The 15,297-nt window shown below is 42.2% G+C and overlaps 1 long non-coding RNA gene across 1 annotated transcript; it reads right to left on the bottom strand.

The window, feature by feature from the left end:
• Positions 1-1,818: 1,818 nt before the first annotated feature.
• LOC120390436 lies at positions 1,819-10,075 on the bottom strand. Its single transcript, XR_005591080.1, has 3 exons — positions 10,027-10,075; positions 9,593-9,647; positions 1,819-2,083 (listed from the first exon to the last, which is right to left on the bottom strand). It is a non-coding gene; the product is annotated as an uncharacterized LOC120390436 (long non-coding RNA).
• Positions 10,076-15,297: the final 5,222 nt, after the last annotated feature.

Genomic DNA, 15,297 nt, shown 5'->3' with positions numbered 1-15,297 from the left:
AAGAGAATGGATGATTCTGTGGCTAAAGCAAAGCATTGGATGTCAAAAGAAGCTGAGAGCCAGGTTTAGACTACAAACTTACATCAGTATAACACAGAGTTTCTCAAACAGGGGTCACCGCTTGTGTAGGGAAAGCCCCTGGCAGGCCGGGCCGGGCTGGGCCAGTGTGTTTACCTGCCCCATCCACAGGTCTGGCCAATTGCAGATCCCACTGGACGCGGATCACTGCTCCGGGCCAATGGGAGCTGCTGGAAGCGGCGGCCAGTAAGTCCCTCAGCCCGCGCCACTTCCAGCAGTTCCCATTGGCCCGGAGCAGCGATCCGCGGCCAGTGGGAGCCGCAATCGGCTGGACCTGCGGACGGGGCAGGTAAACACACCGGCCCGGCCCGCCAGGGGCTTTCCCTACACAAGCAACAACCCCGTTTGAGAAACCCTGGTATAACAATACCACCCAGGATGTGAAAAATCCACACCCTTGAGCGACGCAGTTATACTGACCTAAGCCCTGATGTAGACAGCGCTATGTCTTTGGCAGGGCTTCTCCCATCAACATAGCTGTCACCTCTTGAAGAGGTGAATTAATTATACTGACAGGAGAAGCTCTTCCGTCAGCAGAGTAGCATCTTCAGTAAAGCACTTTTTAAGTGTAGACCTGCCCTTTGTGTCTGCTACAAGCTTCTTCTGTGACTGAAGGCCCTGATCAGAGTCCCATTGTTTTAAGTACTGTATAAACACTCAACCCAAACATGGTCCCTGCCCTGAAGAACTTACAATCTAAATGACTACTTGACTTTGGTCATAGTATCTCACCTCTTTGTTCCTCAGTTTCCTCATCTGAAAAAATGCAGACAGTAATACCTACCACATGGACTGTGGTTTGAGAGTCGGAGGCTTAATTGATTAATATTTGGAAAGTGTTTAAGATTTGAGGTGGGGGCACTATAGACGTACAAAGTGATATACAGACTTTTCATGCAGAATTAATAATAATTGTAGAGAAATTGTGCATATGTGATGCAATTACTTCATAGAAAATAAACAAATGTAACATCTCTTAAAATGCACTTCATGAAGTTATCTTTAGTTTACAATACTATGCTGTTTAATAGACACCATGATATATTAATTTAGGGACTTATTCTTAACTGGCCATTGAGCCTTGTTTTGTTAATCTGTATAGTATCACTGGTTTTTTATTCTTTTTTTAAACAGCTACTCACACTGTGAGTAACTTCCCATACTGGCGGATGGCTCTTTCACTTGTAGATCCTATTGGTTAGGGAATCAATTTGACAGTAAAATCCCCCAAATCCCAACCCACGTCAGAAATGGTCTTTCAGCAGACATTAAAAATTACTTGGTCCTTAACTGTGTCTATTTTGCTTATCAACAGCCAAATATTCACAGCACATGTGTCTGCTATTTAACTCTGTTCCTGTTTGCCAAAGTGTACTTTTGGCACAGATCTGTCCCTAGGGTTGGTGCACTGGAAAAAATGCCAGAAATGGAGTTTATTGTACTGCATTATTGACTCTTCTATTTTACTGTTTCTCAGATTTCCCTTTTTGTTTTTAATACTTTCTCCTAATAAAGATTAAGAAAATGACAATGTAGTTAATTATAGCATGGGATATAGTTTATGTATGTAATTTATGTATCTTGTCAAAGCACAAAATTTCCAGTACTGTAAATGAAATTAATTATGTACAAGAGAAATGTGAATGCAAACAAACTTTATTGTCCAACTGGATTTTTGCATATTATTCAGTATAATGGTGTAGGATGCATCTATTACCATACCAGCAAGGAGTCCTCTTTAAAAATGCTGCACAATTAATGGATCCAATGCTGCAAGTCCTTTGTACACAAAACTCCCATTGCCTTCCATCGGAGACTCTCAAAGCACTTTGCAAATGGTAATGAATTAATCCTGATGACACCACATGAGGTGGCTTCAGTTAGAGATCCGTGTAAAGGGAACTTGAAGAATAGGGCCCTGGTGCTGATCTAAAGCCCATGGAAATCAACAGGAGTCTTTTTGCATTGGCTTCAATGGGTTTTGGAGCAGGGCCCATATCGCTAACTGTAAATGGGCAAGTAAAAATTGTGGATTATGTAGTTTAAGCATTATTACAGCATACATTGTTACCTGGATTATTTATTCCAATAACTTCCATCATGTTTAGAGGAGAGATGGTGAGACAAGCCTATTCATGTCTCTTAGGTTTGAATCAAATGTTTTCCTTTCTTAAACCTAGTTTATAAACAATTTCATTGTAATTTTGAAAAATCTGCAAAAAGGATTAAAAGAAACAATGCTGACAACATAAAGAAATCACATATTTTCTAAACAGTATGAAGTCTTAAACGTGTGATAATGTGGTTTCAGAATTTCACTCCTACGCACTCCCTTTTTAATAATTCCCATGAAATTAATAATAAGTCTGGACACCTGAAAGTACTTAATATAGCAGAAATTGGCTAGATGGTCGGGCTCAACGGGTAGTGATCAATGGTTCCATGTCTAGTTGGCAGCCGGTATCAAGTGGAGTGCCCCAAGGATCGGTGCTGGGGCCAGTTTTATTCAATATCTTCATTAACGATCTGGAGGATGGTGTGGACTGCACCCTTAGCAAGTTTGCAGATGACACTAAACTGGGAGGAGTGGTTGATATGCTGGAGGGTAGGGATAGGATACAGAGGGACCTGCACTTAGGACGGAAGAATCCCATGCACTGTTACAGACTAGGGACCGAATGGCTGGGTAGCAGTTCTGCAGAAAAGGACCTAGGGGTTACGGTGGATGAAAAGCTGAATATGAGTCAACAGTGTGCCCTTGTTGCCAAGAAGGCTAATGGCATTTTGGGTTGTATAAGTAGGGGCATTTCCAGCAGATCGAGGGATGTGATCATTCCCCTCTACTCAGCACTGGTGAGGCCTCATTTGGAGTACTGTGTCCAATTTTGGGCCCCACACTACAAGAAGGATGTGGATAAATTGGAGAGAGTCCAGCGGAGGGCAACAAAAATGATTAGGGGGCTGGAGCACATGACTTATGAGGAGAGGCTGAGGGAACTGGGATTGTTTAGTCTGCAGAAGAGAAGAATGAGGGGGGATTTGATAGCTGCTTTCAACTACCTGAAAGGGGGTTCCAAAGAGGATGGATCTAGACTGTTCTCAGTGGTAGAAGATGACAGAACAAGGAGTAATGGTCTCAAGTTGCAGAGGGGGAGGTTTAGGTTGGATTTTAGGAAAACCTTTTTCACTAGTAGGGTGGTGAAGCACTGGAATGGGTTACCTAGGGAGGTGGTGGAATCTCCTTCCTTAGAGGTTTTTAAGGTCAGGCTTGACAAAGCCCTGGCTGGGATGATTTAGTTGGGTTTGGTCCTGCTTTGAGCAGGGGGTTGGACTAGATGACCTCCTAAGGTCCCTTCCAACCCTGAGATTCTATGATTCTATGAAATTAAACCCTCTTAATGTCAGATTTACTTAGTTTTCTCCAACGTTCTTTACTGAAAACAAGGAGACAGCTAGGTCCCAGCATCCATTCAATTTACTTTAATGGTTCTGTCCTATTTCACAAGTCCTCTTTTATATTAACCAAAGAGCTTCTGCTTTGATAGCTACTACTGACTGGCATAAGCAGTCATTCCAGCAAAGAGTGCTTCAAAAATGGATTCCTGTGTGTCAACATACTCTGTCTTTCCCATAGGAAAACCTGGGAACACAGGATTTGTTAGTCCAGAGCAACCCTGTGATGTATCTGGCTCATTTTTTTTGTCACAGAAAATAGCCAGTTACAGAAACCTCAGAGGAAAGTACAGTGGACAATCGTGGATGAATCTGTCCATTGAGAATTTTCTTCCTAATTCCTGTCACTTGATGGTTGCCTTAGGCTCTGAAGCATGAGGGTTTTATCTCTTTGGCATAATCATTCTTTTTTTTTCCTTTTCTTTTTTTTTTAAATGTGCTACACAGGACGGTTATATATTTTGTATTTCCTTGCATCTATTTTAAATTAGTTTGCTTTCAGTTTCATTGAATGCCATTCTTGTATTATAAGAGAGGGTAATAAGTGTCAGCTACATAATGAGTGGTATAGAGAAGATATGTCTCTCATGTACCATTTATTTATCTCCTCTATAAACTAAACAGCCCTAATCTCTTCAATATTTCATCATACAGAAGTCATTCCCAGCCTTTAATAGATGGTCACATGCCTCTGGATCACTTCTATTTATGATATATCTCATACAAGATGTGATGACAGACATGAGCCTAGTATTCCAGATGAGGCATACTGTTCATTTATATAGTGATGTAATATTTTCACTAATATTTCTATCTCATTATTTTGTTTCCTACGATTTTGCTTTGATGACTGACATTGGGCATTAAGCAGTCAGTCAGTGGTCCACATTGATGCTCATATCTTTCTCTTGAGTGAACCTTGATAATTCAGGTCCGAGCAATGTGCGTGAATATTTCAAGTTGTTATTTCTAATCTGTTACCTTGTATTTTTGACACACCTTTTCATCAGCCATCATGCTGCCCATTCCTCAACTTCTCTGAGATCTGTCTGAAGTGCCTCAGTCATCTTCAGTCTAAGACAGTGGTTCTCAAAGCTGGTCCGCCGCTTGTTCAGGGAAAGCCCCTGGCGGGCCAGACCAGTTTGTTTACCTGCCCCATCCACAGGTTCAGCCAATCGTGGCTCCCACTGGCTGTGGTTCGCCGCTCCAGGCCAATGGGGGCTGCAGGAAGTAGCGTGGGCTGAGAGATGTGCTGGCCGCGGCTTCCCGCAGCCCCCATTGGCCTTGAGCAGTGAACCACGGCCAGTGGGAGCTGCGATCGGTTGAACCTGCAGACGCGTCAGGTTAACACACCGGCCCGGCCCGGCCCGCCAGGGGCTGTCCCTGAACAAGTGGCGGACAGGCTTTGAGAACCACTGGTCTAAGAGAGATAATTTTGTGTCACACATTTTGCCACTTCTCTATTTGCCATCTTTGCCAGATCATAAAAATATACTAAATAAAACTGGTCCTTGTGTGGGTCCTCGAGGTACCTCTCTGTTAATTAACCTTTAGCCATGTTGAAAGTTGGCCACTTATTCTTAATCTGGTTTCTGTCTCTTCACCAGATCCTTGTCCAATAGAGTACCTCTCATCCTGTGATTTCTCAGCTTCCTTAAATGCATGTTGAGGGACTTTGTCAAAGGCTTTTTGAGAACCCATATAAAATTGTTCCTCTTTACTCTCTATTTTGTTAACTTGCTAGTAGATTATTACACCCATTTTGCACATCATATTCATTTAGGTGTTTTATGATATAATTGTATCTTGCCAACCAATTGACTTGGTACCAAAGTACAGCTTACTGGTCTGACTCTCATGATCACCTAAAAGCAAGTAGTCACATGTTTTGCATTTCTACCCTAATCCACTGCTGGACTTCTACCTCCAGGGTTATACCGGGTTGTTTTTTTAAATTCTGGGACTAGGTTAACCTATGTTTTGTTTTGGGGTTGGTTTGTTTGGGGGTGGGTTGGGGATTTTTAGACATAAATATCAATTAGGCGCTGGATTCCCATTGATTTACAATGGGAGGTAGGAACCTAAATGGCCTTATGTGTCTTTGAGAATGTTTCCCTTTATATAAAAGTTAGAAGCTAAAGTTTTCTGTGAGGTTATCATTGAGAGAAACAATTTTACTTTACTCCACTAATGAATAGTTGAGCATCCTTTTCTTCTGCTCATTGCTGAATTTCCACAAAATCCACAATCTCTTGTGGTCTCTGTGCCTCATTTTGTTTGCAGTGCCACCCTACCACACACTCTCTCTCACTCTCTCTCTCTCTCAAAAGTGCTTTTATGTTTCTCTTTTTTATATATACACACTTTGTATGTATAATTTACATCATCTAATCTAAAGAACAAACAGAAAAATCCATTAGTTCAAACCCACTAGAAAAACTCTGACTCTGTTATAGTAGGGCTGTGGTAACTATTTCTCAGGTCTAATATCATGGTCCTATTCTGCCTTTTCCCTCTGCACTCCAGCCTGTCTCCCCTTTGTGGAATCCATCTGTCCTAGCAGCTGCAGCATGGCTGTTCCGGTAAACTGTGTTAACAGCTCCCCCTCCTGCCAGCATGAACCCAACGTGGATATAGTCAATTCCTAATAGATTAATTGTGTGTTGAACATACTTTGTTGCCTAAATATTCATTGATGTTTAATAACTATAACACTTACCTCATTACATACAGTGGCTTCTCTATTACATAATTGTTTCCATCTAATTGTTACAAATATATTTATTGAAGTATATTTATCCTTCAAAAACTGTTGTGACTAGGTGTGTCTAGTTAGATTTAGTGAGATGCTTATTGTACAGTGAATGCCAAACAAATGGTAAATACATGTAGTGAGTATAACATATTCACTACAGCCAGTAAATACTAATCCCTGCCGTGTGATAGGTAACCTTTTCTCACTTTATCCCAGGCCAGGAAGTGAAGACCGATTTCTGAATAGCATTCCTATTCTGTGTGACACATCGTGTCACTGTGGTGCTCTGCAGTCAGACCCCTATTACATAAATTAAATGCCAGTTGTCTGTGAAGAACATATGCACTGCTCTTTAACATGCAGTAGATATACACTGATGTATCTAACTTGCATTCATATTTGAAGATACCATCTTTAAGACATTAAAGCCAAAATTTTCAAACTTTGACATCGAAACACTGACACCTAAATAAATCAACTGGATCAATGAGTGTTTAGCAGCTATGACAATTGAGTCAAATGTATTTAGATCTTATATATGAATTTAGGAGCCTAACTGTAGGCACCCAAGTTTGAAAATTGGCCTTTGGGTCCTAAAGATTGCACCCTTAAATATGAGTTTCAGTTAGGTGTATAAATACATACCATATTTTGAAGAACAGTACAGAAAATGTGAAGCTTGAGGTGAGATGTGAATCAAAATATAAAACTTTTAACATGCTGAAGCCAAACACTACTGTGAAATCCCCACATATGTGTTCTCTTCTCATGTTGACTTCCTGATTTGCTGTTATACAATAGGGATTGGCTTTAGCACCCTTGTTTGAACTGCAAATGTTGCCACAACAGACTGGATTCATCCTAAATATTATCCAAATTATTCAGTGAGGTAATTAATCTTATTGTAGAACACTTAATTTCTTTGCAAACTGGCCGCTTTCTTATAAACACTATAAGAATATGGAAATAATAGAGATGGGAAGGCTATTCTGGAAATGTTGGTGCTGCAACAAAAGCATTAAGAGCTGTTTTATATTGGAAAGAAATGTATTAAATAAGATCAATTCTTGAAAAGTTGTAGAATGATCCCTTTTTAAAACTGTACCACTTCTTCAAAATCTAAATATATACAGGAAATGTAATGACTTTCTATCTGTCTGGCCTCTATGGGTACATCTCTACTGCAATAAAAAACTCACGGCGGTCAGCTAACTCAGGCTCACAGGGCTCAGGATCCCAAACTATAAAATTGCAGTGGAGACAGCTGGATTCGGACTGTCGCCTGGATTCTGGGACCCTTCCCCCAGAGAGGTCTCAGAACCCAGGCTCCAGCCTAAGCCCAAATGTCTACATGACAATTCTATAGCCCCACAGACCAAGCCCCATGAGCCTGAGTCAGCTGTGGTCATGCCATGGGTCTTTTATCACTGTGTAGATCAGGGATTCTCAAACAGGGGTTGCTGCTTGTGTAGGAAAAGCCCCTGGCAGGCCGGGCCAGTGTGTTTACCTGCCCTGGCTACTCCAGGCCAATGGGAGCTGCTGAAAGTGGAGACGGCCAGTGGGAGCTGTGATCGGCCAGACCTGCGGACGGGGCAGGTATACACACTGGCCCGGCCTGCCAGGGGCTTTCCCTACACAAGCGGCGACCCCTGTTTGAGAAACCCTGCATTAATCTATGGTTATTCCAGGCTCTTTTATGAATGACTTCCACAACTGAGGGCCTGTTATCAAGAAAACTGTCTCCTAAGCAAAAGTCTCACTCTTGAGGTTAACAGTTCTATGGTTTCAGTGGGACATGGCTTTTATCTCTACATTGTATCATCTGTCCTTGGTTATGTTTTTCACTAAAGAGAAATTCTTTAAAAATAAATTCTACCAAATATTCCTGTACTGGTGATGTATCTTTGATATTCATTTTCATGTAAACTTAGAGAGTTATCTGTATGTTTTCCAAATTGAATGTCTCAGAAATTCAGATTTTAAATGGTGGAGCTAAGTGAGATTTAGTCTGCAATCTGGTTCTTTTCAAAAAAGATATTTCCAAGTGATTTTCCCTGCAAGCCTCACATCTTTTTAGTGCATGTATTGCCACTTTCACTGGCAACAAAATATAAGCTATTCAGGTTAATAATAAATATTAACAATCTGGTGAAGGGAAGCAATGGAATATTGCTGTGGTTAGATCATTTTTCTGGCTGGCTCTCAGTTCTGTATCTGCTGTTGGAAAATCATCATAAACTAAGGACTCTGTAATAACTTCCTCAATAGCAATGGGCTCTGACATTACTCAGTAGTTGGAAAGCAATTGTCCCAATGATATTTTGAGATCAAGCCCTGTAAAAAATTTCTTGCAAAGGGCAAAACTAGCAAACTCTGGAGTCTGATGGTTTTGAAAATTGGGCTGCATAGGTGAAACAGATTAAAATTCCTTGGCAAAAGAAGGAAGGGGGCAGGGAGGGAATGGAGAAGGAGAAGCGTCTAACGAAACTCCAGAAAGGATTATACAAATATGTGATGCTAATAAATGGACAAAGAGATGGGCCTAGACCTGAAAATTTGTATCTACATCCAATACCCCTTCTCAGTTGAAAATATTGGCGGTATTTGGGCTGTAATTTGGGCCTGTCTCTTTAAAAAAAAAATCCCATAGTGAGATTGAGAGAATACAACCTTGTAATTCTTTTTTTCCCCAGAACACTTTCTGATTTCTCTATTACTAATATTTAGATTCAGATAATGAAAATATGTTGGAGTGAAATGTAATAGTTGTGCTGCTTGTACAGAGAAATCATTGTGTTCAAAGACTAAGCCAAAACTTCATGCTGGAAATGAAAAAGTGGGTAGCCAGGCCACAAGCCAGGTTTCGCACAATCAGTTAAAACTTGCAGGGGAAATAGAAGGGCAGTAAAAGATCATAATTTTAGTACTAGTAAACAGGACTATGGGAAATGAGAAGAGTTTTAACAAATACAGTATACGGGAACAAAAGTACTAGTCAGAAAATAGCTCTATTGTAATGGTTGCCTGCTGTGAGCTGAAGCTAAATCCACTACAGGTGTGCATCTCAGTTAGGAAGCAAGTGCATATAAATAGAGTTTATCTGGTACTTTGACCCTACTTCATGCAGCCAACAAAAACTTTTAATACACAATAATTTCTACCACTAAGATGCCCCAGTTTTTCATTTTAAGATTTGGTCACATTAATCATGTTCCCTTCTCTGGCTCCAAAGTCCTCTGGTTGAATATTAGCATAAACTCTAATTAGGGGTGAATTGAAACCAGGCATTGCTTAGGTAAAACATACCTGGTCTGATGATGCCGCCTGTGGGAGCCAGCTGAGGTCACTCAGTTAGGGTGAACTGCAAACAAAACAAGGCAGACAAACCCCAGAAGCTGGTGGTTATTACAGTGCTTAGATTTACCAAGCCAGCACAAACAGCTCCTGTATTACCTCATTGGTTGCTCAGAAGTCCAAACAATGCAGTTCCCTTAAAGTACCCAGCCTCAGGCCTCCATCCAGACAAATGTCAAACATATGATGATAAATTCTGAAAATCTTATTTCATCATATAAAAGAAAAGGTTCTTCCAACCCCAAAGGGTCAGCCACACACCCAGGTCCAATTATAACTTAGATCTTACCCAAAATACACACTTATAGTCAATTCTTATTAACTAAACTAAAATTTATTAAAAAAGAAAAGAGAGAGAGCGTTGGTTAAAAGATCAATATACATACAGACTTGAATTAAATTCTTGAGGTTCAGATACATAGCAGAAATGAGCTTATAGTTGCCAAAAGTCCTTTTAGATATAGTCCATAGCAAAAAAACTTTAGGACCAGACTTCAAAGAGAAACTGCTGAGCTCCAGTTCATCTGCAAATTTGACACCATCAGCTCAGGACTAAACAAAGACTGTGAATGGCTTGCCAATTACAGAACCAGTTTCTCCTCCCTTGGTTTTCACACCTCAACTGCTAGAACAGGGCCTCATCCTCCCTGATTGATCTAACCTCGTTATCTCTAGCTTGCTTCTTGCTTGCTTATATTTACCTGCCCCTGGAAATTTCCACTACTTGCATCCGAAGAAGTGGGTATTCACCCACGCAAGCTCATGCTGCAAAACGTCTGTTAGTCTATAAGGTGCCACAGGATTCTTTGCTGCTAGTCCATAGGTTATAGTTCAATGTCCATATTCAGGGTGACTCCAGTCAGTGACTGCGAATCTCAATCCTTATGGCTTATGGTTTCCCCCTCTTGAAACCCAAAGCAGATCTGAGATCAAGAAGGATCATGTCCCAGGGTTTTTATACATTTCCTGCAGCCTTTTGGGCTGAGAAAACAATATAGGCTTAACTTTCCTTCTCCTAAACATCATGGCAATTAGCACAGGATAATTTATCCACTAAACAGTTCAAATACAGGTTACCACAACCTTCAAAGAGGCATATAGATAATAATACTATTTCACACAAGTGTCTTCCTAAATGTTTATATTCCTTTTTTGATCTATGAATAAAAGCTATAGCAATAGACAAGACTTGTTTGCTTACATCACACGACCTAAGCAAACATCTACCATTCTATCTCTAACAATGCAGACTTGCATTTCAAAGCTCTATTCCTTTACATATCTTCCTAACCAGTCTCTAAAGTCAGTCTGTGAGTTAATTAACTCTTTCTGGCCCTGTCACCTTTCAATGAGATATTATAATATACTCATAACATCACACCTTGTACACAGAACAAGAGCCACTTTTTCTAAAAGTGAACTGCTGCATTTCCTATATGTGGAACAAGGGAATCAATGGCAAATAAAACATGTTCTAGAGCTTGAGATCCTTTACTCTTAAGGATTCAGAAACTTCAAGCCTGCAGATGGCTGGACAATATATTCAGTATGTAAAGTCCAAAAACTAAGCATGTGCTCATTGACATACCCCAGTGAGACTGGGAATATCTGGGATATTGACTTAAACATTATATGGCCAAAATCCCAGGGTTTACTTGATGAATGAGCTACAAACAATAGTTTTTAAGGACCCTTTGCAGCCTGTTCCATGAGTTCCAGCTCTCTCGCAGAAATGGGGCTGTGAGCCATAACTTAGCTAATATGCAAAGACATTTTCTCTCTTTTTTTTGAGGTGGTGGTGGTGGAATATTGGCTACTTACTAACGATTTCATCTAACTCAGTAATTCACAATGATGTTTTTTTAAGAACTTGGCAGATGAAATCAGAATTTGGTGCACATTCATGTATGTGCATACTGTTGAATCAGCTACTACTTGAATAGATTATACTGCTAGCTCCGCTGTTCCATCTCCTGGATAAACCACCTAGAGCCAACAGTCTCCGGAAAATTTCTGACAAGTCTTGCTACCTCCTCACTTTGATTTGGGCTTTTACTCCTCGGTGAATTTCCAGGCTCCCATTGCACTCCTTCCGGTGTCACCACAGCAAGTTTGGAAATGTGGGTTGTTAGCTTGCTAATTGTTTTTGTTTTCCATAAAAGGGGTAGGGTGACCAGGTGTCTGGTTTTCAACCGGAACACCCGGTCGAAAAGGGACCCTGGCAGCTCCAGCCAGCTCCGCTAACCGGGCCATTAAAAGCGGTGCTGCAGTGCTAAGGCAGGCTAGTCCCTACCTATCCTGGCTGGCACCGCGCTGTGCCCCAGAAGCGACCAGCAGGTCCAGCTCCTGGGGGGGGGGAGGGCAGGACTCTGTGTGCTGCCCTGCCCCGAACACATTCCTGGCCAATGGGAGCTTGGAGGCGGGATGGTGCTTGCAGGCGAGAGTGGCACGTGGAGCCTCCTGGCCCCCACTTAGGACCTGGACCTGCTGGCTGCTTCTGGGGCGCACGCAGTGGTAAGCCCACGGTAAACTCATGCCCCAAGTCCCAATCCTCCCCAGCCCTGAGCCCTCAAAACCCAGAACCCCTCCTGCATCCCAAACCCCTCATCCCCAGCCCCAACTCAGAGCCCACATCCCCAGCCCATAGCCCTCTCCCTGTACCCCTGCCCCAGCCCAGAGCCCCCCACATACCCTGAATCCTTCATTCCCAGCCCCATCCCAGAGCCCTCCCCCCCCCCACCCCAACCCCCTGCCTCAACCCACAGCCCCCTCCCACACTCCATATCCCTTGACTGCATCCCAAAGCCTGGAGCCCCCTCCTGCATCCCAAATCCCTCATCTTCAGCCCCACTCCAGAGTCCGCACCTCCAGTTAGAGCCCTCACCCCCTCCCGCACCCCAACCCCCTGTCTCAGTCCAGTGAACATGAGGGTGGGGAAGAGTAAGCAATCTAGGGAGTGTAGTGAGTGGGGAGTGGCGCCTCAGGGAAGGGGCGGGGCTAGGGTGTTTGGTTTTGTGCAACTAGGGCCGCTAACAGGAAGTTTCGAGAGGGAGTTAGGAAGGGGAGTGGGAAGGGGCAAGGTACACTTGCCATTCTTTAAAACCTTTAAACTAAATTATAATCAAAACTGCTTGTTTTAAACAAAAACCCTATCATTACCTTGGTAGCTGTAGGAGAGAATGCAGGCAGAAGCCCAGCAGCAGAGTAGGGGCTAACCTGTTTATTGCTCTCAGTGCAGCATGTATGGTTACCTGCCCTGTGGGCAGGTGGTATATATGTGCATTCGGTGCAAGGAGCTCCTGGCCCTCAGAGACCGTGTACGGGCTTTGGAGACCAGGGTGGCTGAACTGGAGGAGCTAAGGGAGGCAGAGAGGTATGTTGATAAGACTTTCCAGGACACTGTAGATTTGTCCCACCTCCAGTCAGACAGCCCCTGCGCTGTTGAGGAGGATGAAAAGCTCAGGGAAGGAGAGCTGTCAATGGGAGCAGAGGGAAACCTTCCCATAGTTGGGACCCTCCTTCCAGAGGATGTTGGGGTATCCTCTCACACTGAGGTTACCTCAGGGGGAGGGAACTCCAGTTACTAGGAAAAGATAGGTGTTGGTAATGGGAGATTCAATCATTAGAAACATAGATAGCTGGGTTTGTGAAGACCGAGAGAACCATATGATGACTTGCCTGCCTGGTGCGAAGATTGCGGATCTCTCGAGGCATCTAGACAGACTTATGTGTAGTGCTGGGGAGAAGCCAGTGGTCATGGTACATGTAGGTACCAATGACACAGGGAAGGGTAGGAGAGACATCCTGGATGCCAAATTTAGGCTGCTAGGAAAGAGACTGAAATCCAGGACCTCTATGGTGGCATTCTCAGAAATGCTTCCAGTTCCACATGCAGGGCCAGGTAGGCAGGCAGAGCTTCAGAGTTTCAATGCGTGGATGAGATGTGGTGTAGGGAGGAGGGGTTTAGATTTATTAGGAACTGGGGAATATTTTGGGATGGGGGAGCCTATACAGGAAGGATGGGCTCCACCTAAACCAAAGTGGATCCAGACTGCTGGCACTTAACATTAAAAAGGTTGCAGAGCAGTTTATAAACTAAGAGATGGGGGAAATCCAATTGCTGCAGAGGAGCACGTGGATTGGACAGAAACTTCTCTTGGAGGAAAGTCTATTGATAGAGATTCCCTAGATTTTAGTCAGGAGGAGAGGATGGAAGAGGATAAAGTATGGGCCAGATCAGACAAGAAACATTCACATAAAAAAGAATCTGACACATCAGAAAGGGGCAGACAAATAAACAGTGACAAGTTTTTAAAGTGCTTGTACACAAATGCTAGAAGTCTAAATAATAAGATGGGTGAACTAGAGTGCCTCATGTTAAAGGAGGATATTGATATAATAGGCTTCACAGAAACCTGGTGGAGTGAGGATAATCTATGGAACACAATCATTCCTGGGTACAAAATATATCGGAAGGACAGAACAGGTTGTGGGGGGAGGGGGAGTGGCAATATATGTGAAAGAAAATGTAGAATCAAATGAAGTAAACATCTTAAATGAATCCACATGTTCTATAGAATCTCTATGGACAGTAATTCTGTGCTCTAATAAAAATATAACAGTATCTATATCACTGTCCTGGTCAGGTGGTCAATAAATGATGATGAAATGCTAAGGGAGATTAGAGAGGCTATCAAAATAAAGAACTCAATAATAGTGGGGTATTTCAGTTATCCCCATATTGACTGGGTGCATGTCACTTCAGGATGAAATGCAGAGACAAAATTTCTCAATACTTTAAATGATTGCTTCTTGGAGCAGCTGGTACAGGAACCCACAAGGGGAGAGGCAATTCTTGATTTAGTCCTGAGTGGAGCGCAAGATCTGGTCCAAGAGGTAACTATAACAGGACCGCTTGGAAATAGTGACCATAATATAACATTTAACATTCCTGTGGTGGGAAGAACACCTCAGCATCCCAACACTCTGGCATTTAATTTCAGAAAGGAGAACTGTGCAAAAATGAGGAGGTTAGTTAAACAGAAATTAAAAGGTACAGTGACTAGAGTGAAATCCCTGCAAGCTGCATGGACTCTTTTTAAAGACACCATAATAGAGGCCCAACTTAAATGTATACCCCAAATTAAAAAAAACACAGTAAAAGAACTAAAAAAAGAGCCACTGTGGCTTAACAACCATGTAAAAGAAGCAGTAAGAGGTAAAAAAGGCATCTTTTAAAAAGTGGAAGTCAAATGCTAGTGAGGTAAATAGAAAGGAGCATAAACACTGCCAAATTAAGTGTAAAAATTTAATAAGAAAAGCCAAAAAGGAGTTTGAGAACAGCTAGCCAAAAACTCAAAAGGTGATAATGTTTTTTAAGTACATCAGAAGCAGGAAGCCTGCTAAACAACCAGTGAGGCCCCTAGACAATTGAAATACAAAAGGAGCGCTTAAAGACAATAAAGTCATTGTGGAGAAACTAAATGAATTCTTTGCTTCAGTCTTCATGGCTGAGGACGTTAGGGAGATTCCAAAACCTCAGCCTTCCTTTGTAGGTGACAAATCTGAGGAATTATCACAGATTGAAGTGTCACTAGAGGAGGTTTTGGAATTAATTGATAAATTTAACAGTAACAAGTGTGGCAAACCCAGGACAA

This window comes from Mauremys reevesii, linkage group 1, assembly GCF_016161935.1.
Source record: "Mauremys reevesii isolate NIE-2019 linkage group 1, ASM1616193v1, whole genome shotgun sequence".
Lineage (NCBI taxonomy): Eukaryota > Metazoa > Chordata > Testudines > Geoemydidae > Mauremys > Mauremys reevesii.
This window is presented reverse-complemented; position numbering and strand designations above follow the sequence as displayed.